The 21,287-nt window shown below is 34.3% G+C and overlaps 1 long non-coding RNA gene and 2 pseudogenes across 1 annotated transcript; 2 read left to right on the top strand and 1 right to left on the bottom strand.

The window, feature by feature from the left end:
• The first annotated feature begins 3,753 nt into the window (after nt 1-3,753).
• On the top strand, nt 3,754-5,614 carry LOC126724046 (AAA-ATPase ASD, mitochondrial-like; annotated as a pseudogene).
• Nucleotides 5,615-7,783: 2,169 nt separating this feature from the next.
• LOC126724050 (uncharacterized) lies at nt 7,784-10,306 on the bottom strand. The gene is made up of 2 exons (XR_007654581.1): nt 9,165-10,306; nt 7,784-8,140 (listed from the first exon to the last, which is right to left on the bottom strand). It is a non-coding gene; the product is annotated as an uncharacterized LOC126724050 (long non-coding RNA).
• Nucleotides 10,307-11,001: 695 nt separating this feature from the next.
• Nucleotides 11,002-16,609, top strand: LOC126724048 (clustered mitochondria protein-like; annotated as a pseudogene).
• Nucleotides 16,610-21,287: the final 4,678 nt, after the last annotated feature.

Raw genomic sequence — 21,287 nt, 5'->3', positions numbered from 1 at the left:
CTTCCATGATCAACTTTATAGATGAAAATAATTTTACATCTTGGGACTCAAGCAAAAACATTATGAGATCAACCAAAACTTAAATCCCTTTCATAAAAGTATATCCACAAGGTCATTGGTTCTTTTTTATTCTCTCAATGGCAGTATTCATTCATCAAAAGAAAAGAAAATATCTTCTTCCTCCTTTTCTATTTAGAAAAAGGTTGTCATTGTAGTGGGTGGAAAGACACCACCAATTCTTTGGTCATCTTGTTTCTCACATAGAAAAAAAGAAAAAAAAAGAAAATAAAAGAAGTCTTGGTCATCTCAAATAGTGGATGTAACTTTTTTGCTTTCGAAAAAAAGCACAGCTATGAGCTGAGAAAGCTCTTTTGTATAAGGATGAAGCCAGGTGTGGTCCAAAATGGCCCAGGCCTCGACCTTAAGGGAAAAAGGAAAAAGTATATTCTCTACAAATTTATATTTGGCTTCTTCTTTCCAAAGTCTTGGCCCCCTTTTTCCTATAATTTTACATTGATTTCATTATAATAATATAGTAAGAAAGAATGGTATTTTGCGTCTAGTAATGTATTATGTACAACATAATGTTTTTGTGTCTTTGTTCTTTGTTATTAGTTTATTAATACTAAATTGAATTTTTTTGGATTTTTTTTCTTATAATTTGCCTCCCTAATTCAAAATTCTGGCTCCATCCTTTCCTACCTTTGTATTAGTAGTGGATGTAGCTTTCCTGCTTGTTGAATGGATTAGACAAAAACTAAGATAGAGAGGAAAACATGAATGAATTAGATAGGAAAAAAACAAATGTGTGTTGTTTTTCTTCTATTTTCTTTTATTTTTGTCTCTCAAAGATCTAGGAATTTGGTAAATTCCTATAACAAAGTGCAACAACAATATGAAATCAACCAAAATTGAAACTTCTTTTGTGTGAAACTTTATCAGCAAGGCCGTTGGTTCTTTTAATTTACTTCCCTCAATCAAAGTTTTTATTCATCAAAAGAAAACAAATTATCTGTAAGGAAATGAACACGAAATTCTTAAACCTGTGAGAAACAAAAAATTAGAGAAAACACACGTCAAAGAAAAATAATCACACACACAAAACAGTATTTACGTGGTTCGGCAATTTCCCTACGCCCACGGAGTTGCAGAGATTTCACTATTATTAGGGAAATATATAAAGTGAGGCAGTACAATTTTTTTCTCTCTCAAAAACTACAACGAAAAACCCTAATTACCAAAACAACGTTTTCTACATCCTGCACACAGGATTCAAAATGGGCTACAAACGGGCCAAAAATTTTTCTTCGGCGACTAAGCCTCAGAAAATCTCCCATTTAAAAACCATGCAACATTATTTCGGATCGGGTCGTCATCTGGATCAAACACAACTAGGCTCCACAAAGCCCAACATTATCTTCTTGCACCTTTTTTTATTTAGAAAAGATCGTCATTGGAGTTGGGTGGAAAGACACCATGATGCGAACTATGAAATCTTAGTTCGGTCATCTCAAATAATGGATGTACTTTTTGCTTTTGGAAAAAAAGCACAAGATATGATCTGAGAAAGTTGTATGTGTAGTGGGTGTAGCTTTCCAGCTTGTTGAAAGGATTAGATAAAGGGAAATTAAGAGAGAAAGGAAAACGTGAGTATGTATTAGGTAGGGAAAAAGAAGAAGTTAGAAATGAAAAAGTGTCTGAAAGTTTTCCAACTATCACTAATCATCAATACTATGAGTATGTGCATAGTATTGATGATTGGTGATAGTTGGAAACTTGGAATAGCTTTAGGAAAAGTGCTTTGCATTATTTGAGCACTTGTAATACTGTGTAATGCTATTTTGCATGGACATCGAGAAGGGTATGGGTACAGGGTGCAACAATTCTTGAAAAACAAGAGTACAATATGTTAGGGGTTAGAAGCAGAACAAATTAGAATTACTATCAAATCATCTATATTTTTACCAAAGGTTAAGAATGTTCTCTCTTCCATTTGGAGAATACCTATATCTTCATTGGCTTTTGGCTTAGGCTGCATGAATTCCTTGCATGCTAAGATTGTATATGACAAAGCTCCAATAGATGATATAGTATTGATCTATGATTGAGTTTGTTTTGTGTTGCTGTTTTAGATGTGATTTAATGGTGAGGGTTTTGGTTAAAACTCAAGAAATAACCTGCATCTTGAAAATGGAAATTCTCACAATGTGCTTCCCTAATCATTAGTTATAACTGCTAACTAGGCATTAAATAATTTAAATTGTTTCTTCAAGATTGTATTTTACTTGCTATCGTAACTTAAATATTTGATCCCATGAAGTGTACAAAAGGAAACCTATATAGATCTGTAAGCATGCGACGGAATTTGCTATGAGCATTGTGACATTTCACTATTTCGGTACAAATGAACATATGAGAGTTACAAACTAAACTAAGAAAAATAAATTGTGTCATGGTGTGTTCCTCTAACAACATGTGAGTCTTATAGGTGGGGACTATCATGGGGACTATCAAATATGAGTCTTAGGAAAAAAATAATAAAAAAACCTTTCACAGTGGTGGGTAGAAAGATATGGTGGACATGATCACACGAAGTCTTTTTTTTTTTTTTTGGTAAAATAACACGAAGTCTTCAACTGTCATGGTTTAGGTTATCTCAAATAATACAGAGTTTATAATAGTAGTGATATAGCTAGATTAGTATTTACTATGAAATAGTTTCCTAGAAAGTACTGGATAGGTCTTTGGCCTTTTGTTGAGTCTAGGTCTCCTCAAATAATACAAAAGAACAATCCCTAGTAATCGCTATGAAACATTTTACAGGAATGCATTACATACTAAATAGGAAAACACCAATGCCATGGGCTAGTCATCACTACGAAACATTTTCTTTAAAAGCACTATTGAAACCAAATTTTTCAGCCTCTTCTTGAGTGTGCGTCTTCTCAAATAATGCAAAACTCTAAACCATTGACACGAAAGTCTTTGGCACCTTCTTGAGTTTAGGTATTCTCAAATAATGCAAAGCTCATAACACCAATGCTATGACCTAGTCATTACTATGAAACATTTTCCATGAAAGCACAATTGAAATCAAAGTTTCTGGCCTCTTCTTGAGAGTGGATCTTCGCAAAATCAATCATATCACAAATAGCGGATCCGATAAGATGCTGCCATGTGTTCTAAAATTGTCATATCCAGGACTCACTAGATTCAAGCCTCCGTCGACCTTTAAAAAAAAAATTTACCCCCTTCAAGTTTTATAAACGAAAATGTTAAAACACTTGGGTAGGTATGCTCAATTACTAATTTAATACCGATAATCTTGGCCGCCATGTCTGTACTGTTTCTTTCGCATGACCTGTGATGAGTATGTATGCATTCGTAAGCCAGATGATGTCCTCCATACGAACTTCTAACTGCTCACAGTGACATTTGCCCCAAAAAAAAAAAAAAAAAAAAAATGACATGTAAGCATCTCTCTCGTTTGCGAAACTTCACACGAAAACTGGGCTGTGTGGAGGGTCCCCATTGTAGTAAGTGTGGTTCCCCTGATGTGTAAATTTTGTTTCATTATAATTTGGAAACTACTTGGAAAGGAATGCATGAGAGAAACATAAACATAAAAAAATAAAAAAGACAAATCAAATAAATAAATAAATAAGAAATTCTATTTTTTACTCAACAAGAAATAACAGCTACAGTACAATTTAATTTCTATATATAACGTAGCTCGGAGTTGTTCTTTCATCAGCAAACGTTTTCTTCTAAAAACTCTCATAAAAGGTTTCAGAAGAGAAAAATGATGATGATGGGGGAAACATGGTCTCAACTAGGCTCACTGATTGCGACCGCAATGTTTCTTTGGGCCATTTTTGACAAATATTTCCCCCACCATCTTCGTAGCCTAATCCTAAGTCATACTAAGAAATTGACTAGTTTCGTGTACCCTTATATCCAAATTAAGTTCCCTGAATTCACTGGCGAGTATCTTAAGCACAGTGAAGCCTATGCTGCCATTGAAACATACCTCAGTAGCAAGTCCTCCAGCGAAGCTAAAAATCTTAGAGCAGTAGTTGTCAAAGACAGCAGTCAACCTGTACAACTGAGCATGGACGAGAACGAAGAAGTTACAGATGAATATGAAGGCATGAAGGTGTAAAGAAAATCCCCCCAAGAACACAGTCATTTTCTTTCTACCCAGAGATGGGAGAAGAGGTATTACAAGCTCACTTTCCATAAATCTCACCGAGAAACTCTCTGTGGGAAATACATCAATCATGTCCTGCAAGAAGGAAAAGCAATAACGGTGGGAAATCGACAAAGGAAGCTGTGCATCAACAATCCTAGTCAGAATTGGGGTGGCTACAGATCAACCAAATGGAGCCATGTCACTTTTGAGCACCCAGCAAGTTTTGACACTTTGGCCATGGACTCGAAGAAAAAGGAAGAAATCATCAATGACCTTATTAAGTTCAGGGAGGGAAAAGAGTATTATGCTAAGATTGGCAAGGCCTGGAAGCGTGGCTATCTTCTCTATGGTCCTCCTGGAACTGGTAAGTCTAGCATGATTGCTGCTATGGCTAACTACTTGAACTATGATATCTATGATCTTGAATTGACAACGGTTAAGGACAACACGGAGCTGAGGAGGCTTTTGATCGAGACGACAAGTAAGTCTATTATTGTGATTGAAGATATTGATTGCTCACTTGATCTTACGGGTCAACGAAAAAAGAAAAAGGAGCAAGAGAAGGATGAGGAAAAGAAGGACCCCGCTAGTAAAATGGCCAAAGGAGAAGAAGAAAGTAGTAGTAAGGTCACTCTCTCTGGTTTGTTGAATTTTATAGATGGGCTTTGGTCAGCTTGTGGGGGAGAGAGGATCATTGTTTTCACCACTAATTATGTGGAAAAGCTTGATCCGGCTCTCATTAGGAGGGGACGTATGGACATGCACATAGAAATGTCCTATTGTGGCTTTGATGCATTCAAGGTTCTTGCCAAGAATTATTTGGATGTTGACTCACATGAATTGTTTGCGACCATTGACCATTTGTTGGAGGAAACCGATATGACTCCTGCTGATGTTGCTGAGAATTTGATGCCTAAGTCACAGAATGAAGATGCTGAGACTTGTTTAAAGAAATTGATTGAAGCTATTAAGACGGCCAAAGAGGAAGCAACAAAGAAGGCTGAGGAAGAGGCACGGTTAAAGGCAGAGAAAGAAGAGAAAGAGAAGCAAGAAGCTACTCAAGAAGATGCGAAAGTTGATGAGTCTTTAGCTAAAGATGTCAAAGAGAATGGTGTTGATGTTGTGAAAGATGACAAGACATTGGGTAAAGAGGTGAAAGAAAAAGGAGTCACCGCCTGAAGTAAACTAGGATACAATTATGATTGAATTTGTTCCTGTGTGCTCTGCATTATGCATATTAAAAGCCATCATATGCTATGTTGATGCTTGAAGAATGTGAAAAGATGTGTAATAGTACTATGGTGGTTAGAACTACTAATCTACTAGGCGGTAGTGTGTAGATGTTTGTATGCTTTTAGTTTGTTTAATAAGAATTACTCTGTTCCTATAAGATTCAATAAGAACTACTCTGTTCCGATAAGATATGAATCAAGCGGGACTCATCACCTTTACCATACTGTTCATGTTTTTTTTTTTTTTTTTTGAGAAGTCAAAGCAACGCCAAGTATTTGTAGATTGTAGTAGTGTTCTAGGCTCCTAATTATTTTTTGAATATAAAAAAATAAAACACAGCCAAAATAGAAGTCAAATTTTTTTTTTATTATTAAGTTACACATGCACCCAATGGTTCTTAAATTCTGATCTCATTATTATTGTGGGAGACAGAAGTGCCAGTTGAGCTATGGCCTGTAGCTCATTATTAAAAATAAGATCTGTACTGTATTTGATACATCATTTATTCTTAAAGTCTTTTTATGATATAACACATATTTTCTGTAAAGGTATTTGTTAAAATACTGGGATTGCTTTCTCTTTCATGCTTGTGTTTTCCTGTTGCAGCCAACTCTTACTCTATTGACATTCTTATCAACAAGAAAGGATATAAGCACTTGTAGGAACCAAAAAAAAAAAACCTATAAAAATAATATATAATTTTCATTTATGGTGTAAATGAAATTGGTATGCTTTATAAGAATATGTTATTTCAATGAAGATTCCAGTTTGATCTCTCTTTCTGGGTTTGTCTACGTGAATTGTGAAATGAGTTTCCTTGTCAGAAGTGCTAAGCTTTTATTATCCTTAGGTTCTTGAGGCTGCTAAGCGCCTTCATTTGAAGGAACACACTGTCCTAGATGGATCTGGAAATGTTTTCAAATTAGCTGGCCCAGTGGAATGCAAGGGTATTGTTGGTAGTGATGACAGGTGATTACTCTATTGGATTGGTCTATTAGTCATACAAACCTAACTACTTGCTTACGTTCTTCTTCTCAGTGCTTGGATTTCTTTATATATAACTAAATTTTGTTAAAAATTCTTAGTTAAATATGCTTAAATCTGCTTAACTCCTGTACCCAGCACTTTAAGCACCCATTTTCCTAAACATTATTTTAGCTAGCTAGCTAGCTTGATGATTTAAATATTGACATTTTATTAGCTATATAGTAGTAAATCTCTGTTTCTATGCTCCTAGTTTCTGACTTTATTCATGATGGTGCCACAACTGTTAAATAACATGCTTATTTATATTTATAAAGCATGTGCACTTGTTTATGTTTTTTTTCATGAGAGTAACTCCTCACGATGCAAACTATACTGGACCTGGATCCAGATTCTGTATCTTGAGACCAGAATTAATTACTGCCTTTTGCCAGGTCAGTAATGACATTCTGATATTAACTACACTTTGGAACTTGTTTTATATGTTCCATTTTTAATATGAACGTTTGCTTTATGGGAGAAGACCCAAGCTGCAGAAAGATCAAAATTTAAGTCTGAAGGAGATGCTCCTGTGACCACTGATTCTTCAACAGGTGAGAAGAGTGGCAAATGCAACTGCAGCTTTTTGATTGCTGTATAGTGGTGTTTTTGTTAGGAGTGTATTGCAACCTTGAAAGTTTATTCTGTGATTAAATATTTATTTATATTTTATCGGTTTTGTCCCTTTTTTTCCCTACCTTGTATTCTTGGACTACCTACTGCTAACACACTTTATGTGCCAATTATATATGTTGCCGTATGATTCACAATGGAATTAGCAGTGGTTGGAACTTTTTCTTTGTTTGTAATGCATGCGTGTTTATTAAATGACAATATCTCAATGCCCTTGAATTAGCAGAATCTGTCATGCTTGGGTTTCTAGATGCTCCTTTGGTGTGAATATAGCTGCTATAGTTGAAGCAACAGATTGAGTTATACACTTAACCCCCATTGGAGTCATTTTTAGCAATTTGCCTCTTTCTTGCAGTGAAGGTCGCCATACTCAAAATCGTAACTCTGCGTGTTCTCGCTCTCTCTCTCCTTTTTATTATTATTATTATTTTTTTTTTTATGGATATTGTTCTGGAGTAGCACCTCCATCATGCCTATGGTCCGTTTCTTGTGTCATTATTATTTCTGATTTACTAGTGTTCAGTGAATGGGATATTTACGAGCCTATAGAATCAGCAATGTCACGCCCCAAACCCAAAAGGATCCAAAGCGTGAGAGAAGAAACACTAAGTGCGAGAATGTAAGAGAGAGATATATATATATATATATATATATTTTTTTTTTTTTTGTGTTTTCTTCTCCTCAACACATGGTAAGGATAAATAACCATACTAAAATCTCCATATTACAAGTCAAAACTCTATAACACATTTACAAATAATATGAATTACAAATAACGTCTCCAAATATATACAAAATTCCAAAATTCCAAATGGATCAACATCATATCACAATCCTTCCAAGGAAAGGCAACCACGACAATAGAATCTATGCCTACTATGCCCAAGGCTAACAAACCTCAAGGGCCCAACCTCCTATAGAATTAGCTATGGCCTCAATAAATTTAGGAAGTTGAGTCACCAACCAATCATAGCATAAATCTCTCAATTAGCATGATGCTCCAATTACCACCAATAAAACAAGCTCTATGCCCAAGGTATAGCAAAGTTATCTGAAAAACTGTTGGAGAGTGGGATAAGCTAAAGCCCAGTAAGTAGCATAATTAATGGGGGTAGGGAAAATGCAAGTTTCATGATAATGGGCATCTTACAAAACATGTTATACTTTGGGAATTTCCATTTGGATTATTAAAAACCATTTTTCTTAATAAAATGACAAGAATGATTAAAAGAATATAGCACCAAGATTTCTCAAAATATTTCAACATGAAACTACATACTATTTACTGTGAGCTATGAAAACATCGTTTTAAAACCTGAAAATCCAACCCAAGGCCATGTGACAGCGTCGTCACAAAGACGGAACTCATCTGCCATCACAAAAACAGAACTTATTGCCAACACATAGCTGGAACTAATCTGCCATCACAAAGACGAAACTCATCACCGACACACAACCAAAACTCATTGCCGACACACAATCGGAACTAATCTACCATCACAAAGACGAAACTCAACGCCGTCACAAAGACGGAACTCATATGCCGTCACAAAGACAGGTGCTAAGATACCAATGTCACATAGACTATAGTATCTAGCTAGGTGATCACCAGGTAATCACACATAACAGCATAAGGGTAAAACATAAAGAGCTCACAGATTACATGAATTCAAAACACAGTCCAATTTCAAGTAGTTACACAAAAACCTTTGAAATACCCAATATATTCACAAGGTTCCCAAATTTTTCAAAATCATTTCTTGTCAATAACATTTTCTATCCATTTCTAAAATATCACAAGTCAAGATAAAACATCTTTAGAATTTGCAAACAATGCATCAAATCCATTCCCAAGAATTATATCAAAGATGTTTATCTCTTCCATACTAACAAATCATGCATTTTCCCATATTCAATATTAAACATGATGCTCTTTTCATATACAATCATATATAATAGGGCCACAACACAATACCTTTTAAGAAAATATAGTTCCACAAATAATTTTCCAAAATGTGTTTGCCCAAAAACAAAGTTTATGCAATGTGGTCATTTTCAAAAAATCCCATTAAAAGTTACTTACCTCAGGGGGCCAACCAATTTCACCTCAACCGGGCACCACCACCTAAGCAAGCAATCCAATTACTAGGTCCATCACCAAGAATCTCGAAACCCAGAAACACAACGATCAAGCCTATCAATAACAAGGCCTATCACAAAGTACCTTCAAACTTGTCTCCATAAATCGAAAATGGTCCCCTAAAATCAAATCGATGGCCTAAAACCTAACTTGACTATCCCAAGGCACCTATTCCCAAGGGACATCAAACAAGCATACAAGTGATCCAAAGGACCATAACACAACCAAAACATTTTAATACACTATTGCAAGAGATTAAACCAAACCATTATTAAAGTTAACTAAGTAAAACACATGTAGAAGGAATTTACAAGCCAACCCACTCAACAAGGGTTTCAATTAAATTCACAAAATCCTTACATACTCGTCATACTTTCAGATTCACTACACAGCAGGTCAGCCCTTTTGTAAAAACCATTTGGTCTATGAAAAGTTATCCGATCAACTTGAAATTAAATAGGGATAAGCTCTTATATGTGTAGTATGTACCACCAAAAATTCGGCTCAAAATGATTTTTCTATAATTTATTAAAAATCATGTAATGCAGCTTACTCAAATCTGTCACTGACAGATTTACAATTCCAAAATAAAATTACTATAATCTAAATATCATGCCAAAAACTTTTAGACTTGATTAACCTCAAAGCTACATGTTTTAGCACATGATAAAAACTATGAATGAAACCTATAACCTCATATAATAGTCATCACAACAAGAGTCAAGCAATTCAATCTCATAACTCATATAGGCAATATAGCAAACACTTGGCATGCACAAGCACATTCTCAAATCACTACGACAAGTAATAGTTAACATTTCATCAACTTCATGACAAAAATCATTACAACAACTCAACTCAAAACAGAAAAATCATCATAAAACACATAAAAGTCAGCCCCTCCTTCCTCCAATAAACCAAGTGCCCAAAACCTCCATGGTTGAATACCCTAATACCAACTATCACATACCCACATCCCAAAAATCGTAGTTAACCCTACCAAAGTGTTATCCCCATCCATTGGATCAACCCCACATGAGCATTGAGCCATAAATGAAATAATCAAGGAAGTGGGTCAATGGAAAACTTACCTTAAAAGCATTGTTTGGGGCAGCCAAAACTCATGGAAGATCATACTTGTTGGATTCAGGCTATTGAGGAGGTTATTTGAAGTGGTGGTAAAGATATAGGACCTTCAATGGATCAGCCATGGAGGACGGTGAGAACAAGAAGCGACAAATTACAAAAGAGAAGACAAGTTTGATAGAGAGAGAACGTGTAGGCTTATGGGAGGGGGCTTAATTACAAGTTTGCCTCAAAAATTCTTGTGTTTAATTACCACTCCACCCTTAAGATTCCCCCCATATTTCATCTAACCCCAAAAATCACTTACGTATTCAAAAGTCTACCATAAAATAATTAACCACACTGATTAAAAATATAGTCCAATTTAGATATTATTCTCATTGGAAAAATTTCTTTAAAAAATATTTGGGGTGTTACAAGCAAATTCCAAGGATGAATTAAAGTATATATTTTTATATTTTGTTAAAATTAATTAACGGAAAAAAATCTGGTGGGTGCTGTAGTTATGGGGGTACATTTTCATTTAAGGAATTGTGTATTTACTTGGATTTGGGCATGAAACTATAAATCACATGTTTATGTTACTGTCATCATGTAAGACCAGTTCAATTTCTGTTCGCTATATATTATAATAAGAAATAGCTTTTGCCCTGAATTTCCTCTTAGTAATCTGCAATATGTGGTTCTTTCTGTTTCTGTTCACAGGATGTAATGAAAGAAGGGAGGGACGAGAATGTTAAGGATTGTGCTTCTTCCCAAGCTGAAACTGAACCACATGAGGACATTCTTTTCAACCCTAATGTCTTAACTGAATTTAAGTTGTCCGGGAGTCAAGAGGCAAGTTTGAACCTATTAATATTGTTTGTCAAGATTATTGGATTCTAAATTTGCCAATTTTCAGCCAGAAAATTATAAAAAAAAAAAATGAAAAGAAATATCTGATATGTTTTTGACCCTTTGCCTTCACCAGGAGATAGCAGAAGATGAAGCAAATGTAAGGAAAGTGAGTTCATATCTTACGAATGTTGTGCTTCCAAAGTTTGTACAAGATCTTCGCACGCTTGAAGTTTCACCTATGGATGGACAAACATTAACTGAAGCACTCCATGCTCATGGAATTAATGTTCGCTATATTGGAAAAGTAAGCTTTTGTGAATGCTTAAATATTAGCATATAACTATGGGAAATATATATAAATCAATGCCTGAATTGAAATTTATTATTTGTGTTAAAGCTGTCATGTTCATAACTTTTCCATCTTTCTGCAAATGATTGTATTGCTTTTGACATGTCTGGAGCTTTGTTATAGGTGGCTGATGGGACAAAACATTTACCTCATTTGTGGGATCTTCTTTCTAATGAGATTGTTGTTAGGTCTGCAAAGCACATCCTCAAGGTGATAAGCATAATCTGGGCAGCTTCTACATTGTAAATGATGTTACAAAGAGTGTATACATTGTTTCAATTAATTCCACAGTTTCACCACAATAATTTGCAAAGAGGTGTCGCATGTTACTATATCAATTGTAAAATGTGACATCTTTTTCCTGTCGTTGGTGTTAGAGATAATCACCATCAACTTTGCCTAGCATAGCTTGCACACATGCATGTGGAAACACATTTCCTGTTCACATCCACTCCATCTTGAGCAGATGTTTTGAGAGATATAGAGGATCATGATATTGCGCCAGCTATATCACATTTCTTCAACTGCTTTTTTGGAAGTATTCAAGCTGTTGGCTCAAAAGTTGCTGCCAACAATATGCAGTCCAAAACCCACAAAAAGGTATGGATCGATAGTTTCAGGATTTCATATGTTTTTTTTTTGGCTTTTACTGCTTTTCAGCTTTGAGCTTTTTGTGAGCTAACTCTTGAGGCCATATGTTCCCTCAGTTTGTGGTCTGTCATTGTAATTGCACAACAATCAAAGCAATTTAGTTGCATCTTTTTCTTCAGAAGAAAGTTTAAATTTTTTCTTAAATTATTAAATGATGTTTAGAATCTAAAATCTTTACTAAATTCACTCAATTTTCTTAAATGGAAATGGTAACATGAAATTTTACTCTTGATGGAGAAATCTTGACCCAAGGCTGTTCTTAATGTTTCATATTTCTTAGGACCAAGGAGGCCATCAATCTTCAGGAAAGCCTTCTAAGGGGCAAGGAAGGTTTAAAGGTGGGGCGTCTGCAAGGAAGAATCAATCCTCATTTATGAATGTTAGCTTAGAAACTCTATGGTCAGACATACAAGAATTTGCTAAACTCAAATATCAGGTACCAGTTTTTATCAAGTCTCTACAAGGACACTGGATATTCCTAGAAGGTTGAAGGAGTCATTTCTTGCAAAAAGTATTTAAAATATATATATATTTTTTTTTTGGGAGTTGCATCTGAGTAAATTTATTAGGCTGTATCAAAAAAAATTTAATTAGGTGATTATTATTATTACTTTTTTTTTCCATGCTTAGTTAAAAAACTTGTGCAATCGGGAGATCTTTTACTGTGATTTTTTTTTTCCAATAGTACATCATCTGACGTCAAGGGGCCATATTCTGAAATGGGATCACATTTTAGATTGGTCCTTTTCCTTTTAATGCGGTAGAAAATAAAATGGACTAATCTGTATCATATGGGATCCTCAAGCACATTCTTTCTTCCTTCTGTGATTCATGTCTAATGTGTGTTGGTATATGTTTGAAATATATTTTCTCATTGTTGTAGTTCGAGTTGCCAGAGGATGCAAGGTCACGTGTAAAGAAAGTTTCTGTTATACGGAATCTTTGCCAGAAGGTAATTATAAGTTCATCTTCTCAAATTGATTCCCGTTTGAATTTCATAACGCCACAAAATATTGCGGTGAAAATTAGGGGTGTTGTCCTTTGTAATATGATTGCCCATTCTTTATAAAAAGAAAATGATTGTCCATTCTTATGCTACTATTGCCTAATGTTAAAAAAAAAAAAAATTATGTTGAGCACATGCTCTGAAGAATGGACAATAGTTTTAAGATTAGTTCAATTGCATATTTATGGTATATGATGTCTCACATTTATGCATTTTCCTTCTTATGCTTGGCGCTTTCTCATGCTATTGTCTGCTTTGTCTAGATATTTCTTATTATACATGTCAGGAGTTCGGGTCTTTTATAGTTGGACGTGTCTTACTTATTATGCCTTAAATCATGTTCCACGAGTATTGATTTGTTAATATCTGAACATAAGCAACTACTATATATCATAGGGGTAAATTACTGGCTTAGAGTCCCAGAATATGCTATTTCAGTCGCAATATGTATAGTTGCAACAACAGAAATGGATGTAAATATTTTGGTTCCCTTGTTACCTGTGTGAAAAATGATGGTATTCATTACTTCGTTGCCACAATTTGTCTACCACGATTACTCAGCTTCAAAATTCATTTTAAACCCAAGTATTAGATGGAAATTTCACTTCCAGAATTCAGAAAACTTATACCACACTTGCCAAACTAGCTGATCTTCTTGGAACTAGCTATTGTCCAAAACTTTGAAGCAGCACTTTTCTAATATGTTTTTCTTGATATACACTGCCTATTTTGATAAGTACTTGTGGAATAAGATTACTTCTTGGAACCTGAGTACAGCCACCTAAATTCTCAATATGCTGGGACCTGGGATTGCTTAATTTGATTTAGTTTGTATATGTGAGTTTCCTGTTTTGCAACCCTGCTCAATTCCAGTTAGTTTAAGCGCTAAAATTTATCTCATGTTAATATTTCTATTGGTAAGCTTAAGCTTCTGAAATAGATACAACTTGCTTGAATATTGTTTTCTTTACAGGTAGGCATAACTATTGCAGCTCGCAAATATGATTTTAATTCTGCAGCACCTTTTCAAACGTCCAACATCATGAATCTCCAACCTGTAGTGAAACATTCATTTCCCTTATGTTCAGAAGCCAAGGATCTTGTGGAAACGGGTAAAATCCAATTGGCTGAGGTATGAGTTGTGCTTTGCTCTATTGTTGAGATCCTTACATGAATATGTATTGTCTAGTCAACAGAATGCCACATTAATCATAAAAAAACTTACAATCCCAAACATAATTTTGGATCATGAATTTGGTGGCAATTGTGATATTTATCTTGAGTATATTAATGCTCGGTGAAATTGGTTTAAAATTGAATCAACATTGGTTTTAAGCTATTATTTACTATTGAAAAAGCATATACTGTTATTTTGGAGTTATTTGAATCTTTAAAAGAGTTATTCCAGGGCATCTGTTAAGATAAAACGTACACTAGGTAGAACCAGTCTAGATAGATTTCATGAAAACTCACACAACTACCTATTGCAGAAGATTAAAACTTCTGCTGAGTGATTGTCGTCATAACTTTTTATTTCGTATTCTTGTATGGAAAGATATGGTATTTAGTCATTTGACTCTTTGTTCCAGGGAATGCCGAATGCTTAATGAAGCCTACACATTATTTTCTGAGGCATTTTCAATACTTCAGCAGGTATGTTATTCCATTATTTTGCCCTCTTTGAATTCCTTTGGTATGGTTTTTAAATTTTCTTTTAGATTGTGTTGCAGGTTACTAGTCCAATGCATTGGGAAGTTGCTAATTGCTGTCGGTAGACATCTCAACTAAAACGATTTTGCATTTTTATTGCTAATATTTTGTACTTTGATTTTGATCATAGCTGTCAGGCACTAATGTTCCCCTGCAAGACACGACTGATTATAAATTTATGCATCTTTAAATTAGCTATTATTTGGTTATAAGATTGATTTTCGATTCAGTGATCTGCACTTACAAGAGTAAAGCAGATCAATATGAAAATTTGTTTATGATTTGCTTGAGCCTGACCGGTGTTCCCTTTCTTAACTTTTCAGGTATCTTGCCATGGTTTTGTATCATGCAGGAGACATGGCTGGTGCGATAATGCAACAGCACAAGGAACTGATAATAAATGACGGTGCCTAGGTTTCACCACCCTGACACTGCTCACAGGCATGCTCTTCTTTTCTTTTCTTTTGTTTTAATGCACTGACACTTTATGCGTACATAATTTACCAATAAAAATAAGAATTCTCGTATAATGAAATCAAAAGTGGATGCGGTTTTCAGAATGAGTTAGGAAAATCATGTGTAACATGAAATAGATTTGTTTCTATCTATTACTTATAAAAAAAAATATATATTTGTTCCTATTTCCGTGTATAACAGGAGAAAATTTTGTTTCTTTTTAGTGTCCAAGCAACCCTCTCTTACAGGCACATAGAGATCTAATTCTTGGTTCACTGCAGTTATGGCAATATGGCTCTTTTCTACCATGGACTTAACCAAACAGAACTTGCATTACGGCACATGTCTCGGGCATTGCTCTTGCTAAGCTTGTCATCAGGCCCAGATCACCCTGATGTTGCTGCAACTTTTATAAATGTTGCAATGATGTACCAAGACATTGGAAATATGAACACAGCTCTTCGTTATCTGCAAGAAGCTTTGAAAAAAAATGAAAGGCTTCTAGGCGAGGAACATATCCAAACTGCTGTATGCTATCATGCTCTTGCCATTGCATTCAATTGTTTGGGTGCCTTCAAGCTTTCTCACCAGGTATGTGCCTTAGTAAAATTTAATTTGTATAATTGGGATACAATTAATTATAATTCACTAATTTTTGCCTTTGGCATGCCAGCATGAGAAGAAAACCTATGATATTCTTGTCAAACAACTTGGTGGGGAGGATTCAAGGACACACGACTCCCAAAACTGGATGAAAACATTTAAGATGCGTGAGTTACAGGTAATATATGATCTCTTTGAGTAGATGTGTTGTAATAGATTTTCTTGGACAGTTGTTTTGTGTTCTTAACGAGATTCTGTATTCCCTTTTGGTTTCTGAATTTGTGAACCTTGTTTGACAGATGAATACACAGAAGCAAAAAGGCCAAGCTTTGAATGCAGCTTCTGCTCAAAATGCTATTGATATTTTGAAAGTACTTTTGGATTATTCTTTTTGCTTATTTGTTCTGGACATTTTCATCTTTATCCAAGATGAAAGGGAAGGGATCAGATCTCAGAACCTGTTCTGCTTGATAGATATAAATGCTTCCCTGTGCTCATGCTCTTGTCCTTTTTGCACGGCCTGTTTCTCATTCTCTGTATGGTGTCTACAACCCCTACATTTCTAGTTTGAGTTCTTAAAAACCAGGTCTTTTTAGCCTGGTACTACAGCATAGTGTATTAAAATCCCTTGATGGATGCCTTTTCAAATTATATTTTTTGTTAAAAGTAAAAGGCTTAAAATACATTGTCAATCCCTAAAGTTTAGTACACAAGAAATTTTTTATTTTTATTTCTAAGTCTAGCGCACAAGAAATTTTAGCCCCTGAAGTTTAAAAATGTTGCTTTTACTTAGATGATGCGACCAAATTAAAAACTGACATGTCATACTCAATTAGACACATTGGGAATTAAAAGTGATCACTTTTAAACTTTAAGCTTTCCAGGGACTAAAAAGGATCTCTTTAAGTTTGTAGGGACTAAAAGCTAGCACTTAAAACTTTTGGAACAAAATTGTTCATGGACTAAAATTTAGGGACTAACAGTGTATTTTGGCCAAAAAAAAGAAGTAAGAATTGCAAAGAGCTTTGTAGCTCAATTGATACCTTTTATTGTTTTTAACGGAGACATCCAATGTTCATATTCCCCACTCCCAAGTATTGATTCATCAAAAAGAAAAATTGAGAACTGTAAAACGTTTCTGGGTGTCAAACAGGTGCTTGTTTCTTGCTTGGAGCTGTCCTAACTTCCCTAAAAGATACATTGATTCTTTTTTGGTGGGTACTTAGAATTTCTCATTTGATATTTGATGTTGCACGACAGGCCCATCCTGACTTAATACAGGCATTCCAAGCTGCTGCAACAGCTGGGGGGTCTGGGAGTTCGGGCACCTCTGTCAACAAATCTCTTAATGCTGCGATAATTGGTGACAATCCTCCTCAATTCAAGCTATGCCACCACTTACTCAACTCCTCAATATTATCAATTCAGGTATGACCCCCTGATGCGGCAGAAGGTGGGGAAACTGATGGAGTGAAGAAGGAAGCCAATGGCCATCCTTCAAATGGCCCAGTGGATTCCAAAAATTATGAATTGACATCAGGGCAAGAAGATCAAGCTCCTGTTGGATTGGGCACAGCCAAGAAACAAAAAGCAAAAGCCAAAGCTGGTGCAGGAATTGTTGCACAGTTGAGATTACGCTAAACGGTAAGGAAACCCCTTATTTATTTATTAGAATTGGAATGATTTCCAATATGGCATCAGAGCCTTTTGTTTTGTTGTTTGAGTGATGAACAATCCCATTTATCCATGGATCTCAGAAGCTATAAAGGGTGTTGGGATGTGCCCATTGACCGAAAGGTATTCCTTTTCAATAATCAGGGTCATATCGTTGTATTGAGATCATGCTAGCCAATAGATTAAATATATTCTTCTAGGTATTGACTAAAGAATGAACTTGTTAGTTTTCCTATCTTTTGATTTTTAATTAAATATTGAGCAATTTTGGGGCATCATGTGAAAGCATTTCAATGTTTAATATGTAAAACAGTGTGTTAATTTCCCTCAAAAACGAGATGAGCTTATTTCCTTTGTTTGAGAATCAGCTCTATTTTTAATTCTTTGTTTTGTATAGTTTTAGAAATCATTGTTTTGATGAAGAAAATCCTCCATTCTTTGGAAAATATTACTCGACTAATATTGACTACGTACTCCAAATCAATAAAAACAAGTTACCTTATTCCAAAATATTAACTAAGTTGAACAGGAAATTTTCAAATCCTAATGTAGCACTCATCCAAACCAACAGCAACAGTCACATTCGTAGTATTCATTCCATCCATTAGCAAAAGTCACATTCATGGGCAGTAATAAATTAAGAATAGTCCCGATTAGCAAACACGATGAGGTTTCATCATTAAAAAAAAAAGCTGGTGATTTTTAAATCTGAAAATCCAGAGTTATTTTCCTTTTGAGAGAGATGCATAATGCAAAGACCTCCATGCATAGGAAAAATTATTTAATGAGATTGTTTCATGTTGCATCCTCTTATAGCATGTGGGTTTTTGAGTGTGTGGAGACCATCAAATATGAGAGGGACGATTCATGAGATTGTCTCATAACGATATTTTTTCCCATGTTTTTATTTTATTTTGGTTGAAAAAAAAAAAAAAAAAAAAAAAAAAAAAAAAGACTCTCAAGGGGGTGGGTGGAAAGATTTGATAGGATGTGGAGCCTTCAACTATTGGGGCTTAGGTTATCTCAAATAATGCAAAGTTCATAATACTAGTAATATAGACTAGTATTCACTATGAAACGCCATCCAAGAAGGCACTAGATACTAATTTAGTTTTAAATTTCATGGTTCTTTTAAAAAATCTTTTATATTATGGAAAATTATTAAGTAGTCACAAAGTATAATTGATTTGTGCTTCAAATCAATAAAAACATCCTACCTAATTCAAAAATATGACATAAGGTCAACAAACAACTTTTCAACTCTTACCCAACGTAGCACTGATTTGTATCATTAGCAAAAGTCACATTCGTGGAAACAATAAGAAATTAATAAGTCCTTTTAGTTTTGCAAAAATGATGAGAACTATGTTATTTAAAGAAAAAAAAATTTCCTAGAGATGTCTTTTTGGAGAAAGCTATGCAATGTTACTTTTGTGGGAGATGCACAATGCAATGATCTATACAGTGAAATTATCTTATAAGATTGTCTCATGGTGCATCATTCTCATAATATGTGGGGTTTCATAGATGTATAAGTCTACCAGACATGAGAGGGGCCCATCATGAGATATTTGAATGAGATGCTTTCTCTTATGCAGGATGGTCTTGTGCAATCTAAATGGTGTATTTCTTACACGCTATATAATATCAAACACATCATGATTTTTATGTTGGATTTTTGGGATTTTTCTTTTCATTGGAAAATATTAAAAATATTATGCATTTTACTACATAAACCTTACAAATTAATGTGATAATAAGTGTGATTGGCAGATTTTAAAAACATAATTAACGACTGTTTGGATATATATATATATATATATATATATTTTTTTTTTTTTTTGGTGATTGGTGACACGTTAGTTTGGAAAGACAATATAGTAAAGTCTAGGGTTGTTCAGAGACAATTTGAGGTCTAAGGCAACAATTTTATTTGAGTTAAAAAAAAAAATATATATATATATATATATATATATATCATTTAATATCATATTTAATTTTTATATTGTAACTTTACTTTTTAATTTCATTTTTCTTGCTTTTTAATATACAAAATTACTAACTACGTTTCTAAATTTAAGTTTTTCTAACATCTACTTTTAAAATTTGAGCCGATTTTGTAGTATCATGTGGAAGCATTTTGACGTTTGATATATAAATCAGTGTTAATTTCCCTCTAAAATGAGGTGAGTTTATTTCATTTTCTTATGTAAAACAATATGCTTTTAATGTGGTATTATCTTTTTCCATATGACTTTTAAGGGTTTTCTTTTAAAATGATGTGTGCCAGAATAGCCCATGGCTGGGTGCTACTTCAATACAGTTTCCCCCATTGCAAATGAACGAGGACAAAATGCTTCAAAATTTTATTGTTGCTAGTTGTTTCCTTTTCTAAGTTTGATAGGATTTTTTTCACTATTCACTCTTTGATATACTAATCAAACCGTTCTTTCCTTTCTGCAGCCATTCTCCAAAAAAATCCCAATAGAAACAAAACAAGTTAGAATTACTGTCAAATCATCAATATTTTTACCAAAGGTTAATATGTTCTGTGTTCCATCTAGAGAATACCTATATATGCATTGGCTTTTGGCTTAGGCTCCATGAATTCCTTACATGCTAAGATTGTATATGACAAAGCTCCAATAGATGATTAGTATTGATCTATGATGGAGTTTGTTTTGTGTTGCTGTTTTAGATGTGCATTATGGGATAATAACCGAGAAGGGTGAGGGTTTCGGTTAAATTGCTTCTTCAAGATTGTATTTTACTTGCTATCATAACTTAAATATTTGATTTCATGAAGTGTACAAAAGGAAACCTATATAGATCAGTAAGCATGCGGTGGAATTTGGAATGAGCATTGTGACATTTCATTATTTCGGTACAAATGAACATTTGAGAGATACAAACTAAACTAAAAATAAATAAATAAATTGTGTTATGGTGCATTCCTCTAACAACATGTGAGTCTCACGGGTGGGGATTATCAAATATGAGAGGGAATATCATGGTGCGTTCCATTTTTTTCCCTCAACAAAATTGAATTATTATTATTATTTTATTTTAGGAAAAAAATAATAAAAAGAACTTTCATAATGGTGGGTAGAAAGATTCAGTGGACACAATCACACGAAGTCTTCAACTATCATGGTCTTGGTTATCTTAAATAATACAAAGTTTATAATATTAGTGATATAGCTAGATTAGTATACATCAGAAAGCGAGTTATTTGCAGAGTTACTCGATTTTGTAGAACTTGAGTTATTTTCACTGGTCTCACCCATAGACCTCTTCTCCCTTAATCTTCCTGTTAGGTGTAATCATTTCTCAACATTAATTTAGTGTGGTATTGACAATAACAAGTTGACTGGGCTTGTTAATTATGATACCTCAATTCATGTGTCTGATCCTCAATTTCCTTGTGCAATATGGTGCAGGTATTGTGCTGAAGCTAACATAAAGAATTGCCGTTCATGAATATTTTTGTGATGTGATGTGTTACCAAGAACTTTTAATATAAAAATGGTTCTGAAATATGTAAGCATTACCTGCCTTCAATAAGAAATTTGTAGGGCTGCCCTAAATTCTAGTGTCATCATTCTGCCATTCTGGGACTGCTACAAGTAGTCTTCTAAGTTGTTCCAAAAATCATGCGGAGCCTTTTTATTTAATATTTTTTATTTACTTTTTT

This window comes from Quercus robur, chromosome 4 (genome assembly GCF_932294415.1).
Source record: "Quercus robur chromosome 4, dhQueRobu3.1, whole genome shotgun sequence".
Taxonomy (NCBI): Eukaryota; Viridiplantae; Streptophyta; class Magnoliopsida; order Fagales; family Fagaceae; genus Quercus; species Quercus robur.
Note: the sequence above shows the minus strand (reverse complement) of the source record. Positions and strands in the feature narration are given on the sequence as shown.